We start from the raw sequence: 12,639 nt of genomic DNA, 5'->3' as shown, positions 1-12,639 counted from the left end.
TTGCATAGCCTTCTGTGCCTGACACAACAGCTGTTCCATTGTGCCTACCAAATATGATATCCAAGAACACTGGGCCCAGCCCAAGCACCTTAAAGAAAAGAGCTTGATTTTGATTTTATATCCTCAGTAAAGCAAATAATTTGGTGGCAAAAACTACATAGCCTAAGAGGGAGAAGGAGCTGTAAGTGACACACAACAGCCCTGTAAACAGAGATCCAGTTTGATATGTCTGTGCAGCTTATTGTAGAGCTGTTCATCAAGGAAAGCTTGGAAACACAGAGTCATAGAATTGCAGGGGTTGGAAGCGACCTCAAGAGATCATAGAGTCCAGCACCCTTGCTAAACAATGTTCAACACCACATGTGTTGTCATGGTGTTCTTACGCCTCTCAGCAGAGGCAGCTCCTTTCTGCAGTGCCGTTTAGCACAGCCTCCTGCTTCTGAGACCAAGCTCAGTTGTACCATGTCCTAAATTATATTGGTTGGGACTACGATCCACACACACATTGGCTTTCCTCAACGGTAGTTACTGTGGCAATTGGTGCTATCATTATCATCAGTCACCCACCTGCTTCCTGGTCAGTGCTGAGTCACAAAGCGATCCAAGGTAGCATGGAGAGCTGTAGTCCTATCTGCAGTCTGGGATCTCTGACACAGAGCTGGATTCTTCCTTCATATCATCATCGACTGGGGTCAGTGCAGCCAGAAAAGTACAAATAAGAAGGAATTCTAGTCCACCATATGACTTGAGGATGCTCCAAGTTATCAATCAAATGAGCAAAAAGGGAGCGTACCCTCAGAAATAAAATTGCATGTATCTATGACCTCATATTTTTTTCTTTCCAGCTGCAGTCCTTTTCTTATGTTTCCCTGAAAGCAGAGGAATTAATAACATGGGTGGCATGTATTTGTCACGACATGGTTATAGAAAAGGTGCCAGAGCCTGTGATAAATTATTTGTCTGAAACATTGAGTACGCAGACAAGGAACTGTCAAAGATTTTCCATATGCAGATGGGAGCTGCAGAAGAGCAGATCTGTGGGGTCTGAATCTCATGCAACACAAAAGGAGTCCTTTCATGTTACATGAAAACACCCTGCAGTGTTTGAAATTAATTCCTTTGGATCAGGGGGAATCAATTTTGGTCAAATTGCCTTCAATCAAATGACTAATGGTTTTGTTAAAAATCTCATTGTCAGTCTTGAAGAGAGATGTTGATCTGGATAAGCTGTGCTGAGCTTCCCTGTGCTCCCTCACCGCCCGTGGCTTGAGAAAGCTCTTCAGAAAAATATCCCATGCAACATATTATGATGTTATCATGTGTTAGCACATCTCATTCACAGAGCTATCCAATTTGATTTTAAATTGCACATAAATCTTTGGCTGAAAATAATCCAGATTTCATATTGTTTTATTATTTTCTTCCTCTATACCTGTTCCCAGAGTGTATTTAAGAAGACTGTACCTTCATTCCTCTGTCATGAATATGCATTATGTCCAGGGTTATGCTTTGAGATCTGAGACGAGTTAGGTTTTTTGCTTCCGAAATCTATTTGGTCGGGAGACTTGTGGTTTCTTAATCCTCTAAAATTCAATAGCAAGGCAATTCTACATCTCTTTATCTGATCAAATTTTGATATGGCATTAGATTAAGAAAATGCCATTGTGGACAGTAGCACCTGAGATTTAAAGAAAGAATTCCATCCATCCAATTGTGAATTATGAATGCTATTTTTTTGTGTAGGTCTTCTAATAGATCTGCCAGGGTTTGCTTTGGTTAGTTAGGAAGGAATTACGTGAGAGATAAGTCGATTATTCAATAATTACTCAGGAAAAAAAAAAAAAAAAAAGAAGCAAAATCAGGTAACAAACATCATCTGCAGAGGAAACAACAGTCTGTGAATGGTTGTTGTCAATCTCTCATATGTGTGTGTGCAATATGTTTTCCACATCCCAAGCTGAGGCAATCAGTCCACACATGAAGTCAAAAGCCTTCCATTCCTGCCTAAGTCAGACAAGAAGCACATGAACATATTTACCATGGACATCTGGTGCTTTATTTCCAGATCTTTCTTTAGGCCAAGCAGAGAAAATATGTAGTGAGTTTTGCACGTCTCTGAATACTGTTCTCACTACTACTAGTGAGCTCCATTCTTTTCTTGTTTACTAGTCCAGCTCACCTGAAGATTTCTTCTGCAGCTTTGCTTTGAGTAATTATGGTGATTTACTTGCTTCTCTGAACAGCTTCTCACACATCTGTATTGATTTTGCTGTGGGTAAAGTTCTTTTGGAAGACTTTCTATATTATTTTTGTTTTTGCTTCTTCTTTTTCTTCTTTGTCTAAATATGCATATCCAATGGGGACCTGGTGCCAGGCCTTAGCTATACTCTATTTCTTTATATGAACTATGCAACATCCATAAGATACTCTGAACTGAATTTTCCAGTGTCCTGATGTCCACTCATGGCTTCACTTTTCACGGCTGGGCTGTCAAGTGGAAAATCTCCCATTTTGCCCCTTAGGTAATTTGGTTATTGGTGACCTTTTAATTATGGCCCTGATGGCTAGGAAAGACAAACTGTGATCTGCGGACTACTCTTCGATTCTATGATTCAAGCAATGGAGAATTGAGCCCTTGGTCTTTCATGTTGAATCCAGACTAGTACCGCAATCAACTTCTACTGCATTTGTGTTTTGTTGGTTTTTTTTCCCTTTAATGCTCTTTTCAAGCTACTTTCTTGAGGGTAACATTACAGTAGGAAACGTACAATGTTTGGATGCTGACATTTGGGTCATTTTTCCAAATATTTGAGAAGCTGATATAGATTTTCTTTAAGGTTCGGCTGCCTTCCTTCCTTTGACTGAAGTTAATATTGTAGACAGCATTTCCAAAGGGCTTTATGTGAAACTGATCCTAACTTGCTAGTAACAAAGAGAAAGTGGAAAGATTTGGAAACTGAAATGTCATAAGATTCTTTTTATCACTATGGAAAACTCTTTTTGAACTGATATATTTTATCTTATCGATGGTTTAAGAAGCATAGTGATAGCGAGCTCATCACATAGACATTTTCAAGATTGATAAGTTATTGCAAAACTTTCTGCATTATCTCCACACCAGCTCACCAAGCTTTCTGCATCTGCATGTGTTAGAGAGGTTTCAAATGATTTTATGGGAGTAGCTTAAAATTCAAAGCATGCCACGATGAAGGCTAGCTTTTCTGGAATGGCTTTGAGGTGACCAAGTAACCTACTGACTTGCATTATAGTATACAGTTCATGACACACTATCCTCATGAATCACTGAAATTGCCCTTTCCAGTCATGCCCAAGGCTCTCCTCCTGCCTTCCTTCACACTGCTTTCTTTACCTCTCAACATGAGCTGCTTTTATCACCCTGGCTCACACAAGGCAACAGCTAACAAATGCTTTCCAGCATTTGAGGAAAGGTGATTTCTCTTCTCTAAGCTCACACACATCCTTTAAGGCAGTAGGAATCCTAAGAGCCTTCTGATAGTGGGATAAGAATTGGGGCTCACCTCGTTTTCCTCTCCTTTTCTTGTTTTTTGTCAGGCTTTCCAATATGTAAAGGGAGATTGTAAACAAGAAGGAAGTCAACTTTTTACATGGGTAGATAGTGATAGGATGAGAAGGAATGGCTTTAAACTAAAAGAGGGGAGACTTAGGTCAGTTGTTAGAAGGAAATTTTTTATCCAGATGGCGGTGAGGCACTGGCACAGCTGCCCAGAGAAGCTGTGGTGCCCCATCCCTGGAGGCGCTCAAGGTCAGGTTGGATGGGGCCCTGGGCAGCCTGAGCTGGTGGGGGGCAGCCCTGCACATGGCAGGGGTTGGGGTGGGTGAGATTTGAAGTCTCTTTCAACACAAATCATTCTGTGATTCTGTGATTCTATGTTAACTAAACGTACTGGGTGGTGTTTTACACAAATGTCAGCACATGCAAAAAATCACAAGACCTTCTCTTTCTTCTCTGTCTTGGTTTCAGGTAGGTGTGAAATAAACATCTTCATTACATTCAAGTGCTCTTTTTTTTCCCCTCAAAATGGCTGCGTATATAATGGTGAGACCAGTGAGAAGTTATTTAAGATGAAGCTGTATTCCTTCCAGCATTCCTCTGGCTTGTTCTGGAGCCATGCTGTCAGGTGCTGTGATTGCACCTGTTTGCTGACCCAGGCTGCTGCTAGCAACAGGCTGTATAGCCCATTCTTAGTTAGAATGTGTTAATTACATCAGTGTCACTGACATAGCTGCATGGCAAAAGCCTTTCAGACGTGCAGCGTGTCAGCCTTTTCAAAGCAACAGAAAGGGGAAAATGGCAGATTTGGGTCTAACCAAAGAAGAGGTTGAGAAGATTACTAGAAAGATATGATGTTTGGACAAGATCATAGAATAATGGGTTGATTGTATCACTTGAGTTTCAAGGGACCTTTAAAGGTCACCTGGACCCTGCAACGAACAGGGACAACTACAGATACATCAGGGTGCTCAGAGCCTTGTCCAGTTTGACCTTGAGTGCCTCCAGGGATGAGACGTCCACCGCCTCTCTGGGCAAGCCAGAAGAAGCTGGCATGTGAATTTGTCTAGGGATGTGTGAGGGGACAGATGTTCGGGCATGTAAAAGTCCTGTCCCATAAGGCCCTCCCTAGGCACCCAACAGATTGTCTTCACATGTGGGACCATCTGTGTTGGGTTGCATAACTTGCAGCCCCGTCCCAGAATATTCACAACTTTCCATCTAGGTACCCCAGAGCACTTTACAACAACAGACTGCCTATGCTGGAGAGCATTTGCAAACATCCCTCCTCTCCACCACATTTCTTTTTATTGCCTCCCTTCTACCTGTAATGAAAAAGGTCCCCACCACGGTCAGACCTGGTGCTGTGTGATTGCAGCACAGATCGCAGTGATGAGGGCTTACTAGAGGCCTTTTGTGTGTGCTTAACACTACAGCTTCCAGGGTGAAGAGAAAACTCAACAGTCTCAGCAAGATGGTCTAAATACTAATAAAGTCTAAGGATGATTGGAAGGAGTGGAAATGGGAAAGCCCACAATCCAGGTAATTAAGCTGTAAAACCCACAGGGGAAGGGCTGTCACCAAGTCATCTGATGTGGGATGAAGACCAAAGCACAGTGTGAGTCTTTGTCTCTTAATCCCCTCCTCCACTCCCCAGCACGTTCTTATTTCCCTATAAAGTCTTTATACGAAAGGTGGAAAAAAATGATTAAAAAAAATCCTGAAGGATAAATCTTGTAATTCAGAGCACCGAACAGCTGGTAGTTTGAAGCGCAGAACAGCAGTTTAGTGATTAATTTACCTCTTTAAAATGCTGAACAATACAACGCAATAAAATATAAAATTTTATTTTGTATGGCCTCCTTCAAACCAACCGTATCCTGGAGTGCTTTCTGAAGTTAAAGTGCAGCTACAGAGTTAAATAATCAGTAATAGCAGAAGGGAGAGGTATAAAGCGAGATGTGTGAGCAATAGAAAGATCTGCTTTTCGGGAACCCCCCTCCAGTCCATTTAATTTTACTGAAAGAAAGTAGCCTTTGCCATAATTTTTACATATTGATGGATTTTTGCCTATTTTTTTATGGATTTTTTACGTATTGATGGTACCACCACCGAAGAGACTCTGCCCTTTTGTCCTACTGCCCCAGACAGAAGATCCCAGTGACCTGCCATATATTTGCATCTGCAATTTGTGACCTCTCTGGAGACACTGAGGAATGAAGTTCAGCCTTCTCTCGCATAGATAGCTGTGACTGACGTGCCAGTGAAAAGAAGCTTGTGTGTGTATGTGTGTGTGCATGTACAGAGGGGAGAGATAAGAAAGGTGGAGGGGAAATCAGGCGGATGATGATTTTGGTGATGGGGAGAATTGCATTAGTGTGAGGCATACGTGGGGAAATGCATCCCTGGCGTAACATTGTCGAGCTCCCTGAGACAACATCAGGGATTCATTTTTTAGTCATCAAAATAAGGAACCAGTCTGACCTCATTTGTCAAGTGCAGCTCAAAGTGGAGGCTTGGAGAGCCCTGATGTGGAGCAGGGCCAGAGGGCTCTGTACATTTTGGGAACCCTCCGTGTCTGCAGCATTCATGTTTCCCGAAGTAATGTGTTGCTTGCCTGTGTTTTTCTTCTTCCACTGGCTAATAATAAGCGAGTTAGTTAGCAGACAGATGCTAAACCCCCTCTTACTGCATTTAGCATTTCAGAATAATGAATGGATTTGCAAATGATGTTTCAAGGCTGCTTCTTTTTCAAACAATAACATCGCTAATGTTCCCAGCTCCTTTGACTTTGCAATTGTCTTCTTCAAACAGTAAAATGTTACAATTAGCTTTTTGAGAGGGCAGAGGGGAAATGTCATTTTTAAGTAATTTCAAGAAATGTCTTTTACAGGGAGAAGTGGATGGTATGAATGGTAAGCAATCTGCCCCAACTCTGTCTAGTGGTGCTGTGCTGGCAGCGCTGCTCTGTAGTACACCCATGTAACATGGGATCTATCCCCCTAATGTCCATGGAGCAATTTTTTACACAGTGGGCTTTTACCAAAGTGCCAGCGAGCTCAGACTCTGGTCCTGAGACCACAAAGCAAGGCTGCCAGCTGAACACACAGCATGCGATTTATCTGAACTCTTACGTATTCAGCCCAAAAATCATGATAAATCTCATCGCAGGGTTTTGAAGGTCACCCTCCCAAGAGCAAAATATGTGATGCTGCAGCCTGCAGTTGAAAAGGCACCTTATGCTTTTCAAAACCTGACTGCTGCTTGCCACACAGACTCTTGCTCCCTCCCTCTCCGCTAACCCATCTTTAATATGGATCTAATTCCAACTACACTGCAGTGTGGCAAAATCACATTAGGCAGCACAAGGAGACTCGCAGCCCCTTCAAGCATGATAAACTTGAGATTGCTTCCTCAAAGCTCCAATGAGTCTGCGTGGGTCAGGAGTGATGGAGAGCTGCTGGGGTTCGGGGCTGCCAGCAGCTTACCTCCACTAACACTGCAGAAAGGGTTGTGCCACCTCTTCCTTTGGAAAGAGCAGAGCACAGAGTGTATACCTGCTGCCAGTCTCAGCTCACTTTCTTTCTGAAAATACCCTTGCAAATGACCTGAGTGTAACCCAGAATGTGTGAGAGCATGAGGTCCCCCATCTGCACCATGGATAGATGGGTAGCAAGAGGAGGGCTGGCAGGGAAGCAGCACATCCCTAGCCTTGCTTTTCCTTGCCTTGCCTTCTCCTGTCATGCCTTCTCTTGCCTTGCTTTGCCTTGCCTTACATTGTCCTGCCTTTCCTCCTCTTACCTTACCTTGACCTGCCTTGCCTTGCTTTCCTTCACCTTCCCCTCTCTTGCCCTGCCTTGCCTTGCCTTTCCTCACTCCAGGGATCACAGTGTGGGGCTTCTTCCTGCCCTGGGAGAGCTAGGCAGAAAGGTTGTTCCAAAGGTGGGACGGCTTAATGATTGGTTGGCACAAAACAGCACTTATCTCTTTAAGAAATGGAAATTAGCCCTAATTAGCATATACTGGTTGCAATTAGCATATAAGTCCCGTTCTGGGATTTGGAGGAAGGAAAAGGACCAAGCAACAACTTAATGGGATTTTATTAGATAAAATTAGCCACCACTGAACAGTCATAAAAATATCTAAATTATTAGTAGCTCTGCAATTTATTGTGAGTGCTTCCCGGACATGCTAATATCTGTTGGATATGCATTGTGCCTGCTAATCACAAAAACAAACTGTAGGACAAGTACATTCTATCTGCTGCAGACTGCTATGTTGTTCTTGGCACAGTATGACAGCTGTATACAAATATATACGTGTGTGCATACATGTGACTTGGTTTGAGGGATACGTTTTTGCTAATGCCTTATGTAAATGGAATACATTCAAGGAAAAATGATGAACCAGTCGCTAGAGAAACAATCTCACCTACAGTGCAGGGGGAGAGGAGGGGACTGAGGCATACAGCTTTTGTTGAGTCAGAATGAAATGCAAAACCCCGATAGTCATGGCAATCCGATGTATTCAGAGCCTGCAATAAAAGCCCTTCTGTATAAGACACTGAGCTCCAGAGACAAAAAGGATTAAAAAAAATACTCAAAATAAATGTATTTTTCAACAGATTCACACTTTCCTTCATCCTCACACAGGTCTGATGCTCTTTTTAATGAGCACAGAGTACAATATCTGCTTTAGGTGGGGCCCAGTCTATTCTTCCTCTCTAAATGAGATCAGCTGAAGGCGGGTGCTATGGAGGTGACGTGGTGAAGAACCACCATTTTTAATTTATAGAGGTCAGGCAGACTGACCTGAGATGGGATCTAACAGAAAGTTTGCTGTGAAATCTCAACGATAAGAATAATTGTACATCTCTTGCCAAGATCATTGCTCAGTGTTTGAAGAAGAGATTCCTGCAAGCCTTTTCTGTACCAAGGTGGGACTTCTCTGCTGGGCCCAGCAGAAACTGAGCTACCCAGTAGATGTGGACGCTGTGGGAGTGGGATGATACCAAGGATTATCCTCCCTGTCTTTCTGCAGGAATTTGGGATTGTCCCAAAGATAGCACAGACCAGCCTGAGCTCTTGACACCTGGCCAAGGCTGTGTTTTCATTGCATATAGGATCAAAGGACAGCCAGAGGGAATACAGCAATGCACTCTATGCACTCTACTTTATGGCTTGGGTTCCAGGTACATATTTTTGAGGGGTCAAGTTCCTAGTGTTTATTTATAAAGAGTGTGTTTTGTCATGTTATATATGTGAGTAACTCTATATAAAAGGTCAAGTTTGTCTTAGGTTGGCAAAAGAATTGTAGAGACTAATTTAACATAAGCTAAGGTTAAAAAAATATTTTTTAAAAAAGGAAGGAAAAAAATGTCTTAAATGGTTGCCATAGGCCATTCTGCCGTCCATTTTGGAATAGGATTTGGAACAACTTGTGCATTTCATCTGTTTGATATGTTCAGAGCACAGTGAGTTTCTCTGAAATGTTGACTGTGGTGCCTGATGAGGAGCCCAATTTACATATTCTCAATTTAATCTAAAGTAGGTGCTAATTGATTACTGCTGAATGTCAGCACGCTCTGATTATCTGTTCAAGATGCTCTGAAAAAGAAAAAAAAACCTGCAACCCTGAGCTGCAAGTACGAAGCAGGGGGGGCTGAATTCAGCCCGCCATGGAAAGACTGTTTAGTCTTTCACCTGATATTGCATAAAGGTTTTAATTATCCAGGCCAGAGTCTGTTGAGTGACTTCTACTTTATCGTGACCTTCTAAGGCAAGAGAGACAGAGACAGGTTTGCCTTTGCTTTCTGTTCTGGATCCTAACACTGTTCTTAAGAGTGTACGAGGTAATCCTGCATTTCCTTTCCCTAACTTTCAAGGCACAGTGTGAGACATTGGAGAAAGAAGGCCAGCCTTATGTCATATAACCACACTGGATTTCAGGAGACTAGCCATGAACCACAGCAGAGTTGTGCTCTCTGACCTTGGGACTGAGGAGAATGCAGTCTGCAATTCATTCCAACTCTGAGTTCAACTTGGGGAAAATCTCATATCTTTCTTTAATCTCTGATTCCTCTTTCATGACTCAATTGCCTCTTCTTTGTAGGCAGCAAGAATTGTCTCCCACTACGTAATTGTACAGGACTTCTCCTAAGGAAGCTTTGTTATGTAGCTGAAAACATGTAGGCTGATGTAACAGAATAGTAGACTCATAGAACCATAGAATCATAGAATCACAGTATCACAGAATGCCTTGGGTTGGAAGGGACCTCAAACATCATCTATTTCCAACTCCCCCAGTGCCCCTCATACAGGTGCATTACAGCTCATTTACACTCATAACTCATTTTGTGACTCTTCTCTTCTGCTGAGACCTGAGCTTTGAGATGTCTGGGTGGTTTTGGTGAGTTTTCTTAACTCGGCACTGAGCCCAGCTTTAATTTGTTTACATATTTTGTAGCATGCCAGGTTCTATACCTGGAGGCAGGTATATATCTATTATTTAAATAAATACCTACACTCTGAATGCAGAATAAGTCACCATAAGCAAAATAATAATAATTTTTAAAAAGCTGAGCTAGAGGTAGTGAGGGAACACTGTTTTACTGTTTGTTTTTTTTTTTTCTTTTCCTTCCCTTTTTGCGGCCAGCTACAATTAAGTAGCAAATTGCTGTTTCTTTGGGTCACGGTAGGATTAATCAACAACACTCCAGTGAGGCCATTTTTTCCTGGCTCCATCTTGGCATGTGGGGCTATTTCCCCAGCAGAAGTGCCTGCTAGTTTAAATCCTGCCATGCAGAAAGCTTTTTCTTCGTGCCTGCTCTCCGTCTGTGGTTTCCACAGGAGCTCTGCCTTCCAGCTTTTCCAATTCAGCATTCACGGTACGAACTTATGTGTTTGGGAAGCTGCCAGGGGACAGGGAGTTGAGGTGGCAGCCAGCACCGTGTGGAAGTGTTGGATTTGTTATTACTTTTGAGCAGTTAATCTCCATTAGATTGCCCAACTCCTATTATGCATTTCTGATATGGATAAAGGACTGGGTAGGAAATGCTGTCATTAAGAATTTTCCCTTTCTGTTAGTGCTGTTAAGGGCTGAATGCTTAAATGCTATTTAGCTCTTTCAAGTAGTGGCTCTGAAACTATTTAGCCTTTTTTTTTTTTTTTTTTTTTTTTTAATCCTGGAGTACTTTGGCCTCCTCCCATGCATGCATTTCTGATACGCTTTGCTCTAACCCAAACACTTGCCTCCCTGCTTCCAGCTCTTCATCTCCTGCTGATAGAACGACCCATAGGTCTTATTGCCTAGCAAAAGTATTGTGCCATCCCTAAGCTTGACTATCAGCCCTGCCCTGGACGAAGCTGTCCAGTATTTCAACCCACGGCAAATTTTACACCCCGTCACTATCTTACTGCCTGCTCACCACTCCTCTTTGCCTTTCCTCCTTTCTCTTTCGCCTCTGGCATGCACTCACACTGCCTCCCCCCAGCCCTCCTACCTCCCTGATGGCCCCTCTGAGATGTGCACGTGTCCTCTCCCACAGCCAGCACCCCTGGGGCCCTCTATCACCTTTGGGCCCCTTTGTTCCTATGGTTATCTGTCAGCGAGGCCTTCATTTTAAAAGCAAATCAAAGGCGGTCTGCTGTGAAAAAATGGAGAAGTGGAGAAATTACTAAGGATAAGAGGAAGCTGACGTTAGAAAGCCCCCTTTTATTCCCCCTTTTTCTGGTAGTGCCAACATCGTATGCTATATAAATTCTTCTTTTCTCATCATAGGCAAGAGCAGTTCCTACTTTATCACAGGGAAAAACATACCAGCAGAAAGGGTAACATGGTATATACTGCGACTGTAAAATGCTGCATTAGAAGAATTAATACAAACCTCAATGCCTAGGTGATGATTTCAACAAAGTACTAGGCAGGAATCGCTGGAAAGCATAATTAATAATTAGCTATTATCCTATAACCCTCACAATAATTAATGTGCAGTGTTTTGCTTCACCAGTTTTTTTTTTCAAAATATTTGATTATTTCTGCCTTTGTGGTGTGGATTTCAGGTGATGAAAATGAGTTGCTTTGCACCGGTAGAGCTCCTGAATATGCAATGAACAATCCCGCAGCAGCCAGAGCCCCAGCCAGGGCGGGAGATGAGACGGTGAGCCGGGAAACAAAGGTGAAGGAGAGAGGCAATGAAAGCAAAGCTCTCCGTACAATAGCTAAAATACAAATCTCTGGAGACTTCAAGATATTGCATGAACATCAATTTTGCATGCCTATTGTCTGAGCGGTATTAGTGTGTGTAGGACTCCCCTCCCCCATCTCTCTGAGCATGGGGAGCATCGCAGCAAATCGGGAAATGGCATAATTGAGCTGGCTCCATCGCATCATGGGGTCTCAGAGCGGACAAAGCACCAGGATGACCACCCATCACAGGCACCTTGGCACCCTGCCCCCTACAATCACTTCTGCGAGGATCGCGAGGGGATTGAAGCTGCAGCAGGAGACAGTCTGGCCGTGGATTTCATTAGTGGTCTCTTTTGCCATCTGTGAGACTTTATGGCTAAGAAGCTGGATGAAAGAGCTTTCTAGAAAATTCTTTAGAGAAAAAAACAGCTCAGAAATGCGAGTCATGTTTAGGCCCTTTACGGGGAGCTAATTTTGTGCTTAGGAATAAAACAAAATGCCAGGAGTTCCCGCTGCTTGCGATGTGAGCTAGCACGCAAGTCAGACCGTGCTGCTGTGGGTTGGAGGGTACCGTTCCCATCCCTCCCTCTCCTTTCACCCCTACGTAAAAGTTGACAATTAGTTTCTACTGCACATACATGAAGGAGATACATGCTTTGGCCTCTATGTGAGAGCAATAATTCTCTTAAATTGATGTGTCAGCGAACTAAAACTCAATATTTTTTTCGCATAGTGTATTTTGCAGTCAGAGGACCTTCACTAATCGGAATAAAGCAATTTGGCTCCCTGTCATTGCTCACTGAAAACATATGAGCTGGTTGGCACGTATGGCCTCCCAGATTTATCAGTGTCTCCCATCTAGTGCATGGGAGGTTCAGGGCTGCAGCTCAGAGAGGAGTGAATTTTTATGAATGCTTTTT

Source organism: Phasianus colchicus, chromosome 1 (assembly GCF_987193195.1).
Source record: "Phasianus colchicus chromosome 1, bPhaCol1.hap1.1, whole genome shotgun sequence".
In the NCBI taxonomy this organism is placed as follows: domain Eukaryota; kingdom Metazoa; phylum Chordata; class Aves; order Galliformes; family Phasianidae; genus Phasianus; species Phasianus colchicus.
Note: the sequence above shows the minus strand (reverse complement) of the source record.